The following is a 12,816-nucleotide window of genomic DNA, read 5'->3' as shown; positions in this document are numbered from 1 at the left end:
GCTGCTATTGTTTACTTTACGGCTCTTCGCTTGTGGCTTTTCTTTACTTGTTTCCAACGTTTTTGTTAACTGGATGAGTTACAGAATTTTAGAACTAGGAATGTTCCTAGAGGTCAGCTCTGGTCTAGGATACCAAGATTGCTTTGCTTTCAGTCATTGACTAATTGTAATGGGATTTTGAGTAAATTCTATAGCGGCTCCGAGAGTCACCTGTGAAAGGAATGGGGTTGGATTGGATAATAAAAAAGCAGATAAGTTGTAAATTGCCACCCAGAACTGGAGCTGTAGTCTAGCCACATTATGAGGGAGACAACTGAGATCAGAAAAGGTAAGGAAGGAACAGAATTAGGATGGTACTCTGCACTTGATCTTAGCCAAAAGGCCGAGAAGGATGGTACTCTGACTACTAGTCCAATGTTCTTTTCACTACAAGGCCCTGTCTGTTGATAAACTTAACCAAGTTTACAGACCCATCTACGTTTTTAAATGTTTAAATAAATATACTTAAATTTAATATCCAAGCTACATGACTGGCTTTCAATCTGGAGGGAGAGGGTTTGAGGGTAAAACATGAGACAGACTTGGAGAGATGCATCAGCAGTAGACCAATGGGAAGGCCTGGCATGGCCATCAATGAGTAAAAGGGAATATTGAAATTTTTTGCATAGGAGGTAACAATTAATTTGGTACCTAAAGGATGGGTAAAAAATTCCGGGCAAAGAGGTGTGGGGGGCTGTCAGCTTGGGTGGTAACATTCTAGAGATCATTTAATGGACTTGGGAAACGAAGTCATTAGTTTTCTTGGACCTTAAGTCTCATGGGAGAAAATGGCTACAGATGAGAATGCATGAATAGGTAAAGAAGAGATCATTAGGGACGCCTAGCTGGGTCAGTGGGTTAAGGGTCTGCCTTCCGCTCAGGTCGTGATCCCAGGGTTCTGGGATCCAGTCCTGCATCAGGCTACCAGCTCAGCGGGGAACCTGCTTCTCCCTCTGCCTGCTGCTCCCCCTGCTTGTGCGCTCGCTCTCACTCTCTCTCTCTCTGGCAAATAAAATCTTTTTTAAAAAAGAAGAGATTGGGGTGCCTGGGTGGCTCAGTCGTTAAGCATCTGCCTTCGGCTCAGGTCATGATCCCAGAGTCCTGGGATTGAGCCCCGCATTGGGCTCCCTGCTCCGCAGGAAACCTGCTTCTCCCTCTCCCACTCCCCTTGCTTGTGTTCCCTCTTTCACTGTCTCTCTCTCTCTCTCTCTGTCAAATAAATAAATAAAGTCTTAAAAAAAAAAAGAAGAGATCATTAATAATCTTGCATGCTGTTCAAAGGATTAGCTTTTTTTTCCTGAAAGTGTTGGAGGAACCATTAAAGGAATTAGAGCAAAGGAATGACATATCAGATATCCCTGTTAGAATTATTACTTAAAATATCCACAGTAGTGGGTATTTTGACTTGAAGAGCAAAGACTTGTATGAGACTTTTGCAGAAATATAAGTAAGTCCTGGACTAGGGTTGCAGCATTGGAGATGGAAAAGAGGAAACATACTTGAGATATATTAAGTTTAAGAATCCACAGGACTTAGTGATCAATGGGAAGAGATTGGAGTAAAGAAGACGAAAGAGCCTAGTGTGACTTCATGTTTCTTGCTTAAGTGGTTGGAAGTGTTATTTGTCAAGTGTGGAAACAGAAGAAGATGAAGAAGAGGACCTCGTGTGGGGAGAGGGGAAAGTTTTGAACACCATGAGTTTACGAATATGCAGGTTGAGCTGTCTAGTTATTCTTTGGTAATAAGGACCCAGTGCACAGAGTTCTGATCTGGAGACAAAGCGTTGTAATCATCAGTGTATGGTTGGTAATTGCATCTATGAGTACAGATGAGATTTCCCAGGAAGAGTGTGGTGAGTGAGGGTAGAGTGCCAAGAATAATACTCTCCGGAACACCACCATTTAAAGGCCATGTAGGAATGGTTGGCCTGCAAAGGAGGTGAGATGAGTTGCAATTTAAAATAGGATGGTCAGAATAGGCAAAATTGGGAAAGTGACAGTTGAGCGAAGATTTGAAGGATGTGATCATTTGTACTGGATCCACTCAATTAAGTTGGAACTATGATTTGTAGAATTCATATTCCTATATGCCTTCAGGTTAGAGTTTCTCAAAAGAAGAGTTTGCATAAGATTTGTAAGGTAGAAGTGAAGCAGTAGCCATTGCACTGTGAGCCTCTTCTTAGATGTGGTGATGGACAAGTGCAGAGGGTTCCAGCTTCTCCTGATGGTCCTATGGTTTGCAGTCAACTGTTCTTGCTATTTGCAAACCCTGTCAACCAACAGAGGCCACCAGACAATTAGCTGTGACCACCACAGAGGTGCAGCTACCCAGATCAACTGATTTTGTCAGGTTCACCTCAGGAGTTGGATGTGCTTAGCTTCTCAAATCAGTTGGTGACTCCTTCTCTGGTTCTTCAACTCCCTCTTCTAAACCTGCATATTCCCAGCCATTATATCTTCAGATAATTTCTCTATCCCTTTCTCTCTTTCTCCTTGTTCTGGGATTTCCTTAATATGTATTTGGTCCACTTGATGGTGTCTCACAAGCCCCTTATGCTCTGATCACCTTTCTTCATTCTTTTTTTCCCTTCTTTGGAAGGAAGATTCTCAAATAAATAAATAAATCTTAAAAAATATTTTCAGCACATTGAAGATATTCCATTGTCTTTTGTTTTCTAGTTGCTGTTGAGAAATGAGCTTCATTTCACTGAAGATGATTTTTCTGTTTTCTTTGGTTGCTTTTAATATGTGTTTGCCTTTCTGTATGCAGAGAATGGAAATGGAATGGAGTAAGTGGTATGGATTTCTTTTTGGGAAAACTGCTTGGAATTTATTGGGTAACCTGAACCTCAAGGTTGTTGTCTTTCTTCAGTTCCTGAAAATTTTAGTTATTATCTCTTCCAATAGTGTCACTACTCTTCTCTCTCTCCTCTCCTTCTGAAACTCCAATTAGATATATAACAGTAATAGTAACACTTCCAGGATACTTTTAGCTAACAGTTCCATGGCACTTACTATGTGCCAAGTACTACTCTAAGTGTTTTTTTTTTTAAGATTTATTTATTCCAGAAAAAGAGAGAGCGGGTGGGGGATGAGCAGAGGGAGAGAGAATCTCAAGCAGACTCTGCACTGAGCACGGAGCCCCACATGGGGCTCAATCCCATGAGCTCAAGGCCACGACTTGAGCTGAAACCAAGAGTCAGATGCCCAATCGACTGTGCCATTCCTGCCCCACTACTGTAAATGTTTTACATTAATTCATTTAATCCTCATTACAACCTCATGAAGTAGGTATTCTTACTTTCCCCATCTCACAAATAAGGAATATGAGGCATATAAAAGTTAATCACGGGCGCCTGGGTGGCTCAGTCGTTAAGTGTCTGCCTTCAGCTCAGGTCGTGATCCCAGGGTGTTGGGATTGAGTCCCACATCGGCTCCTTACTCAGTGAGGAGGCTGCTTCTCCCTCTGACCCTCTCCCTGCTTGTGTTCCCTTTCTCACTGTTTCTCTCTCTGTCAAATAAATAAAATCTTAAAAAAAAAAAAAAATAAAAGTTAATCACTTACCAAAGATCACAGAAATACTAATTGGCAAAATCAGGATGTGGACCCTGGTAATCTGACTCCAGAGTTCTGACCACAATGCTCTGAAACCTCATTGCGTTTTGCTACTTTTCAGAGTTCATTATTCCTCCTTTGATGCTTAAGTTTTTTGGTGGTGGTGTTTTGTTTTGTTTTGTTTTGTTTTGTTTTTGGCTCTGTTCAAGTTAATGGGTCACTTCACACAGCTCTGGTTGTTTACTAAATGTGACACCTTGCATTCAACTTGCAGTAGCAACAACAGAATTTAAAAGAGTAGTTTTGATGTCGCTGCTCAAGGGCTGCTATACTCAGTCACTGGGTTGTCATATAGTCTTAGTAAATTGTAGACATCCATTCCTCCAATCTAGACTTTGGGCAGCTAAGGTCAGGATATTTCCAGACTGTGATTCTTGTTTCTGGAATCTTGTTTCAGGAATTCATGTCCTGTTTTGGTTCTTTAAATAATGGCTTTGTTGACCTTCTAGGAGTGGTACAAATGCTATGTTTAATTTGCTAATTTGACTTTCATGTTTTAAATATTGTTTAGGAGGGCTAGTTTAGTCACATTAAGGAACTTTAACTATGATATTCATTGAGACTACTTCAAACTCAAGTGGGAAACCCGTGGCTTGTTTTTTGGTTGTTTTTATAACTTTTTTTTCTTATGTTAAAATTAATGCGTACTTATTAGAGAAAACAGAAAGGAAAAACCACCCTATTATATTATCTATAGAGGTAAACACCATTAACATCTTCATGTAAACCTTTACAATCCTTTTTCTAAGAATTTTGGGTATAAAATATATTATTTCACACACATTGTTTTATAACATTAACACTTTCAATGTCACCATATATTTTTCTACATTTTTAATGCTGCCTTTTATTTCATTTAATGAAGATGTTATTATTATTAAAGCCAATTCGCTATCTTTGGACTTTGAATTTCTTTCCAAATTTTCATAATTATAAACAGTACCATGATAAACAACCTTTTAGCTGTACCTTTGTACATATTCATGAATGTTTCCTTAGTATAAGATCTTCAAAGAGAAATGACTGAGGTCAAAGAGGGCGCAAATGTTTAAAGTATTTAAATATACTGCTAACTTGTCCTGTTAGAGGTAGCAACAGGTTGTACCTCCACTGGCATAATGTAAGAGTACTTTTTCCCCCTACTCTGTCTCCATTATCAACACTGGCTATAAGCATTTTTTTAAACATGCTAATTTGATGAGTGATGCATATTTTGTTGTTTCAGTTTTCATTTCATTGATTTCAATTAACTTATGATACTTGAAAGTACTTGAAAAGTGGACAGAATCTAAATAGTGGATGGAAGAGACATCTGAATGGGAATGAAAGGAAATGTTTTCAATTTTTAATTAATACTAGTGAGAGAAGAATATAATGCAAAAATTGTAGTGTAAAGGTTAATAAATCCCAGACCCCAGGCAACTGTCATTAAATTTATAGCCAAGGAAGCAGATATTTTACACACTTAAAGGAATGGATCTATCAGTTTTACTCCCACATATATACCTAAGGGAAATGAAGTATATGTCCACACAAAAGCTTCTACACTAATGTTCATAGCAGCATTATTCATAAGAGCCAAAAAATGAAGAAATTCTAATCCATAGTAACAAGTAAAATTTGGTACATCCATATAATGGAATATTATTTGGCAATAAAAACTAATGAAGGGCAGATACATGCTACAAAATGGATAAATCTTTTTTTTTTTAAAGATTTTATTTATTTATTTGAGAGAGAGAGAGAGAATGAGAGAGAGCGAGTACATGAGAGGGGGGAGAGTCAGAGGGAGAAGCAGACTCCCTGCTGAGCAGGGAGCCTGATGCGGGACTTGATCCACGGACTCCAGGATCATGACCTGAGCCGAAGGCAGTTGCTTAACCAACTGAGCCACCCAGGCGCCCCAAAATGGATAAATCTTGAAAATATTAATATAAGTGAAAGAAGCCAGTTACAAACAACCACATATTATAATTCCATTTATATGAAATATTCAGAATAGGCAAGTCTGTGGAGACAGATTAGTGGTTGCCTAGGGCTGGGGGGCATTGAGGCTAGGGGTAATAGCTAAGGACTACAGATTCTATTTTGGGGGTAATGAAAATGTTCTAAAATTGTAATGATGGATACACAACTCTGAGAATATCCTAAAAGCTATTGAATTATACACTTTAAATTAATGACTTGTAAGATATGTGATTTATGTCTCAATAAAGCTGTTTAAAAGGATAAGTGGATGGGGCGCCTAGGTGGCTCAGTCAGTTAAGCGTCTGCCTTCAGCTCAGGTCATGATCTTGAGTCCTGGAATCGAGTCCTGCTTCGGGCTCCCAGCTCAGCAGGGAGCCTGCTTCTCCCTCTCCTGCTCCCCCTGCTTGTGCTCTCTCTCTGTGTGTCAAATAAATAAATAAATAAAATCTTAAAATAAAAATAAAAAGATAAGTGGATGATCTTATGCAGAAAATGAAGAACACTCAAACTCAAGTTTGTTTTGGTGGTTACTAAAACACTGGGTTTTAGTTTTAACATATTTCTGTTCAAATTTTACTTCTGCCTAAAGTTAAACATATACTTACCATATGGCCCATCAATTCTAATCCTAAGTATTAGTTATATTACTCTGGGGAGGTAATTTTATTTTTCTAAGCCTCAGTTACTCCTCTGTAAATTGAGGATGATAATCATGTCATAGGTAAGGATTAAATGACATAATAAGTGTAAAACATTTCACAGAGTGGTTAGAAAATAGTAAATAGTATGTGTCTTGATAAAATACACTCAGCAAATGGGTGAAGGGGAGGGGGGGATATAGTCTCCCGGTTATAGAATAAATAAATCACTGGAATAAAAGGTGCAGCATAGAGAATATATTCAATGATATTATAATAGTGTTATATGGCATCAGATGGTAACTACACTTGTGAGCATGGCATAACATACAGAGATCTTGAATCACTATGTTGTACACCTGAAACTAATGTAACATCGTGTGTCAACTATAATCAAATAAGAAAAAAATTTTTTAATAAAATAAATAAAAATGTCTACAAGAAAAAAAAAAAAGTCAACAAAGTAGGAACAGAAGAGCAGTTCCTCATTCTTACAGTGGACCTATGTGGTAGGCAGAATAATGGCCCCCCCAAAGATGTCCACTCCTAATACTCAGAACCTCTGACTATATTATGTTACATGGCAAAGGAGGATTAAAATTGAAGATGGATTCTTTGCTATCTTGGATTAACAGAGGTCTTAAATATGATACAAAAAGCACAAATCATAAAAGAAATAAGTGGTGAATTGAGCTTCACAACATTTCAAAACGGCTGAAGAAATTAAGTCAGTGAAAAGACAAACCTCAGACTGGGAAAAAATATTCACAATCCATATATCTGACAAATGATTTGTCTCTAGAGTACGTAGAGAATTTTTATAACTCATTGTCATTAAAACATGGACAAAGGATTCAAAGATATCTTTCCTGAAAGAAGATATTCATTTGGCCAATAAGCAGATTAAGGGTGCCCAACATCATTAGTCATAATGGAAATGTAAATTTATAACCACAAGATACTGCTGCAGACTCATTAGAATAACTACATTTAAGAGGACTGATAATACTAAGCATTGGAGAGAATGTGGACCGACTGGAACTCTAACACATAAAGACAACTATTTGGCAGTTTTTTTAGAAAGTTAAACATATATTTACCATGTGACCCATCAATTCCAATCCTAAGCATTTATCTAAGGAAAATCTATGTCTACACAAAGGCCTGTACAGAAATGTGCATAGTAGCTTTATTAATAACAACCATTAAAAATAAAATCTTAAGGGGCACCTGGGTGGCTCAGTTGGTTAATTGTCAGACTCTTGATTTTGGCTCAGGTCATGATCCCAGGGTCCTGGGATCAAGCCCCGCATCGGACTCCCTGTTCAGCGGGAAGCCTGCTTCTCCCTCTGCCTGCCCCTCCCCCTGCTTGTGCTCGCGCGCGCTCTCTCTCTCTCTCTCCCTCTCTGACAAATAAATAAAATCTTAAAAAAAAAAAAAAAAAGACATCTTACATCACTACCCAGTGCCAGGATACATAAATAATTGAAATAAAACTTTCATGAAAAAATATAGTGCATTCTGATAGTTTTAATCCTATTTCACTAAAAATATATATACTGGGGCACATGGCTGACTCAGCCAGAGGAACACACAACTCTTGATCTCTGAGTCATGAGTTTGAGCCCCACATTGGCTGTACAGATTACTTAAATAAATAAACTTTTTTTTTGCTATTTTTTAATTTTTTAAATTTTTTATTGTTATGTTAATCACCATACATCATTAGTTTTTGATGTAGTGTTCCATGATTCATTGTTTGTGTATAACACCCAGTGCTCCATGCAGCGCATGCCCTCTTTAATACCCATCACCAAACTAACCCATCCTCCCACCCCCCTCTCCTCTAGAACCCTCAGTTTGTTTTTCAGAGTCCATTGTCTCTCATGGTTCATCTCCCCCTCCGATTCCCCCCCTTCATTCTTCCCCTCCTGCTATCTTCTTCTTTTTTTTTTTTTTTAACATATATTGTATTATTTGTTTCAGAGGTACAGATCTGTGATTCAACAGTCTTGCACATTCACGGCGCTCACCATAGCACATACCCTCCCCAATGTCTATCACCCACCCACCCCATCCCTCCCACCCCCCCACCACTCCAGCAACCCTCAGTTTGTTTCCTGAGATTAAGAATTCCTCATCTCAGTGAGGTCATATGATACATATCTTTCTCTGATTGACTTATTTCACTCAGCATAACACCCTCCAGTTCCACCCATGTTGTTGCAAATGGCAAGATCTCATTCCTTTTGATGGCTGCATAATATTCCATTGTATATATATACCACATCTTCTTTATCCATTCATCGGTCGATGGACATCTTGGCCCTTTCCACAGTTTGGCTATTGTGGACATTGCTGCTATAAACATCGGGGTGCACGTACCCCTTTGGATCCCTACATTTGTATCTTTGGGGTAAATACCCAGTAGTGCAATTGCTGGATCGTATGGTAGCTCTATTTTCAACTTTTTGAGGAACCTCCGTACTGTTTTCCAGAGTGGTTGCACCAGCTTGCATTCCCACCAACAGTGTAGGAGGGTTCCCCAAAATAAATAAATAAACTTTAAATATATATATACATATATACTAATTATAATCCACTTAAGTTGCTATCATGACCTGCTAATGAGTTGGCCAATTTGAAAAACTGCCCTAGAAGATACTCTTTCTAGTTTTGACAGCTTTTCTTACTTCTCTCATCTCTGAAAGCCTCAGATCCTCTGACTCCTCATACAAATGCGCTGGGGCCCCGTTCTTTTCTGATGCTGGTTCCTTAGAGGTTACTGCTCCTTGTGGGTTTCTGCTCCAGTAAGTGTGATTCTATCTGCCTGACTGTCTCCAGTTTGGGGACACCTGTTTGCTCCAATTCTCTGACAGATCTAAAAAGAGTTGTTGATGTTCAGTTTACTCAGTTTACTTTTACTTGATTTTAGGATGGAGGTAACAATTTCTTTACATGCCAGACCAGAAAGTAGAAGTCAAAAAGGCTTCTTTTAAAAATATTTATCAATAAACTAATTTTTAAATTTACGTGGAAATGCAAATAATTCTTTAAAAAAAAAACCAAAATGGAAGGATTTATACTACCTGATTTCAAGACTTATTATAAGGATACAATATTCAAGACAGTGTGATATTGGCATAAGAACAGACATATAAATCTATGGAACAGAAGAGAATCCAGAAGCAGCATCATAAATTCAATGGGTAATGGATATTCTTTTCAACCAATCATGCTGGAAAAATTAGATATCTCTATAGGGGAAAAAAATGAACTACAACTCCTCATCCCACTTCATGAACAAAAACTATCCCCAAAAGGATCAGTGACCTAAATGTAAAAGCTAAAATTATAAAAACCTCTAGAAGAAAACTTAGGTGAAAATCTCTGTGGCTTGGGATAACAATGACTTTGTAGATAGGACACAAATAGCATGAATCAAAGAAGAAAAATTAATAAGTTGGAATTCATAAAAAGGAAAATGTTTTGTTTTTCAAAAGATGTCAGAGAATAAAAGGCAAACCTTGTATTAATCATGTTTTCAATTTTTTATATTTTATGGTGCTTTGCTCTTTTGGGGGTTTTGCTAGGTGGGAGAGGCTGCCCCTATCAAGGCTAGCTAATTCCTAGGAAAAGCAAAAAACTTGTCTGTGAGCGTGCCTTTCTTATGCAAAACAACCAACCCAAAGACAATATCCCCAACCACCAACTTTACTAACTCACGCACCAAGACAATATTTCCCTTGCCTTAAATCACTCCAGAGTCACTCTTAGAGCCTAGAGTCTGCCAAAATTATTCAAACTATCCAATCCTAAACTTGCTCAAACTTGCCTACCCTGCCTCACTCATTTCTTCCTGTGAAAACTATAATGCACGCTCTGGGCTAAGCTTTCTCCTTTTCTCCTTTACTTCTCTGCCTCCTGATCAAGCCCTGTATGATATGGCATACACTCCTTCTACTGGGAATATTTAGCAATAAAATTTCTTTTATTGGCATTGACCTCTCTATGTTGTCACTCAGTTATCTTTATGAATTAACTCCTGGATACAATCAAAACAACTACAGGTTAGGAGAAAACACTCATAGTACATATATCTGGCAAACAACTTACATCCAGAATCTATGAAGAACTCTTTTTTTTTTTTTTTTTAAGATTTTATTTATTCATTTGAAAGAGAGAGAGAACACTAGCAAGGGGAGTGGCAGGCAGAGGAAGAGGGAGAAGCAGGCTCCCCAGTGAGCAGGGAACCCGAAGCGGGGCTCAATCCCAGGACACTGGGATCATGACCCAAGCTGAAGGCAGACGCTTAACTGACTGAGCCATCCAGGTGCCCCTATGAAGAACTCTTGAAAGTCGGTAATAAGAGGACAACCCAATTTGTAAAATGGGCAAAAGACCTGTACAGATACTTCACAGACGATTTATGAATGAACAATAAAGTACATGAAAAGATCCTCAGCATCATTAAATGAAAATTAAAACTACATAATGAGAGGGGTGCCTGGGTGACTCAGTCAGTTAAGCGTCTAATTCTTGGTTTTGGCTCAGGTTGTGATCTTGAGGTCATGGGATTGAGCACAGCATTGGGCTCCTTGCTGAGCATGGAGTCTGCTTCAGATTCTCTGTCCCTCTCTCCCTCCCCTGTGCTCTCTCTCTCTCTAATAAAAAAATAAAATCCTTTAAAAAACAAAACAAAACAAAAACCCTACATAATGAGATACCACTACCCATTCATAGGTATGGCTAAAATTAAAAGATGAATAATGCCAAGTGTTGGTGAGAACCATTGGAACTGTTGGTTTTACATGTTGGTAGGCATGTAAAATGGTACGACCACTTTAAAAAAGTTTGGCACCTTCTATAAAATTAATATACACTTACCATATATATGACCCAGAAATACTACTTCTAAGTATTTACCCAAGAGAAATGAAAACATATGTCCACAAAGATACTTGTACATGAATGTTCATAGTAGCTTCATTCATTATAGCCACAAACTGGAAACAAACCAAATGTCAATCAATAGAATTGATAAGTCAACTGATTTGCTCATACAATGGAATACCGCTCAGTCATAAAAGGACTTAACTACCAATACATGCAAACAACAAGGCAAATCTCAAAAATATGATGGTAAGTGAAAGGAGCCAGATACAAGAGTACATATTAGGTTTTCCATTCATAGGACTCTCTAGAACAGGCAAAACTAATTTTATAGTTAAAGAAATCTGATCAGTGGTTGCTTTGGTGGGGAGTAGGAAGGATGGATTATACAAGGAAACTTTCTGCAATGATGGAAATATTCTAAATCTTGACTTGGGTGTTACTGACATGGGTGTGTACATTGGTCAAATCTCCTTGCATTTTATTGTATGCAGTTTATGTATTGTATGTAATTATACCTTAATATAATAATGTAATAATGCAATATAATATAATAATACACACATACAAAATGTATTATATATAATAATTACTAATATATAATATATAATAATAAACATATAACACATACACACAAACACATGATATACATAAACACAAATACACCATATTTATGCATGTACTATATGTAATTATACCTTAATGAGGTTGATTTTTTAAATGAAGCAGGTTAAGGGGTGTCTGTCTGGCTCAGTTAGAAGAGCCTATGACCCTTGATCTCAGGGTTGCGAGTTAGAGCCCCACATTGGGTGTAGAGATTACTAAAATAAATAAATAAGTAAATAAAAATAAATTAGAAAAAGATGAAACAGTTGAGTGCCAGATGGTGCCTTTCAGACCAGAGAGGTCTTGGGGCCTTCAGGAGGAGCACATCCATTTGTATGAGTCAAGCTTAAGATTTGAAAACCAGGAGCAGCCTAGCCCAGGACGAGAACTAGTACAGATGAGTGTCTACAAGTGAAAACACCAGGGAGACATTTCTCCAAGCTATGAAGGGCTGCTGGGGTGCAGTGTGGTCTGCGTTTGAGAGTTAGATCATGGAGAGCCAGAAATAGAAGTGACACGGCTTCTCCAGGGACTTGGAGAGGTGTCAGAGCTTACCCCTGGTACTCACAACTGTTTTGCAGTGATACTCTAGAAAAGAACAAATTCTATGGGAGGTGAAATGCACTACTCCTTTGATTGGTGACAGCAGAATAATGGCTAAAAATAGTCTCTAACATGTATTGAGCTCTTTCTTTGTATGAGATATTATACAGGAATTCTCATAACTTCATAAGTTAAATACTGTTCTCAACCCCATGGTACAGATGAGCAACCAGTGGTGTATTGGCGCTGGTTCTTACTGTTTAGTCAGACCTGATTGTTGAATTCTCATGATTTTTGTTAGCCAGTTGACATATGTTGTTAGCTTGAGATCAGCCATGGTGAAAATATTTCTAACGTGGAGATTGGTAAATTCTACAAATCAGGGCCTTTACCCCCAGAGAACAAGTGTGTTCAATATTTAGCAGCACAGCACTGAAATAGGCTCAGAGAGGTTTAGCAACTTGCCAAGGTTGCACAGATGGTAGCAACTGGCAGATCTCAGGCCAGTTTCATT

The sequence above is a fragment of the Phoca vitulina genome, unplaced genomic scaffold, assembly GCF_004348235.1.
Source record: "Phoca vitulina isolate PV1807 unplaced genomic scaffold, GSC_HSeal_1.0 scaffold12, whole genome shotgun sequence".
Classification (NCBI taxonomy): Eukaryota; Metazoa; Chordata; class Mammalia; order Carnivora; family Phocidae; genus Phoca; species Phoca vitulina.
Note: the sequence above shows the minus strand (reverse complement) of the source record.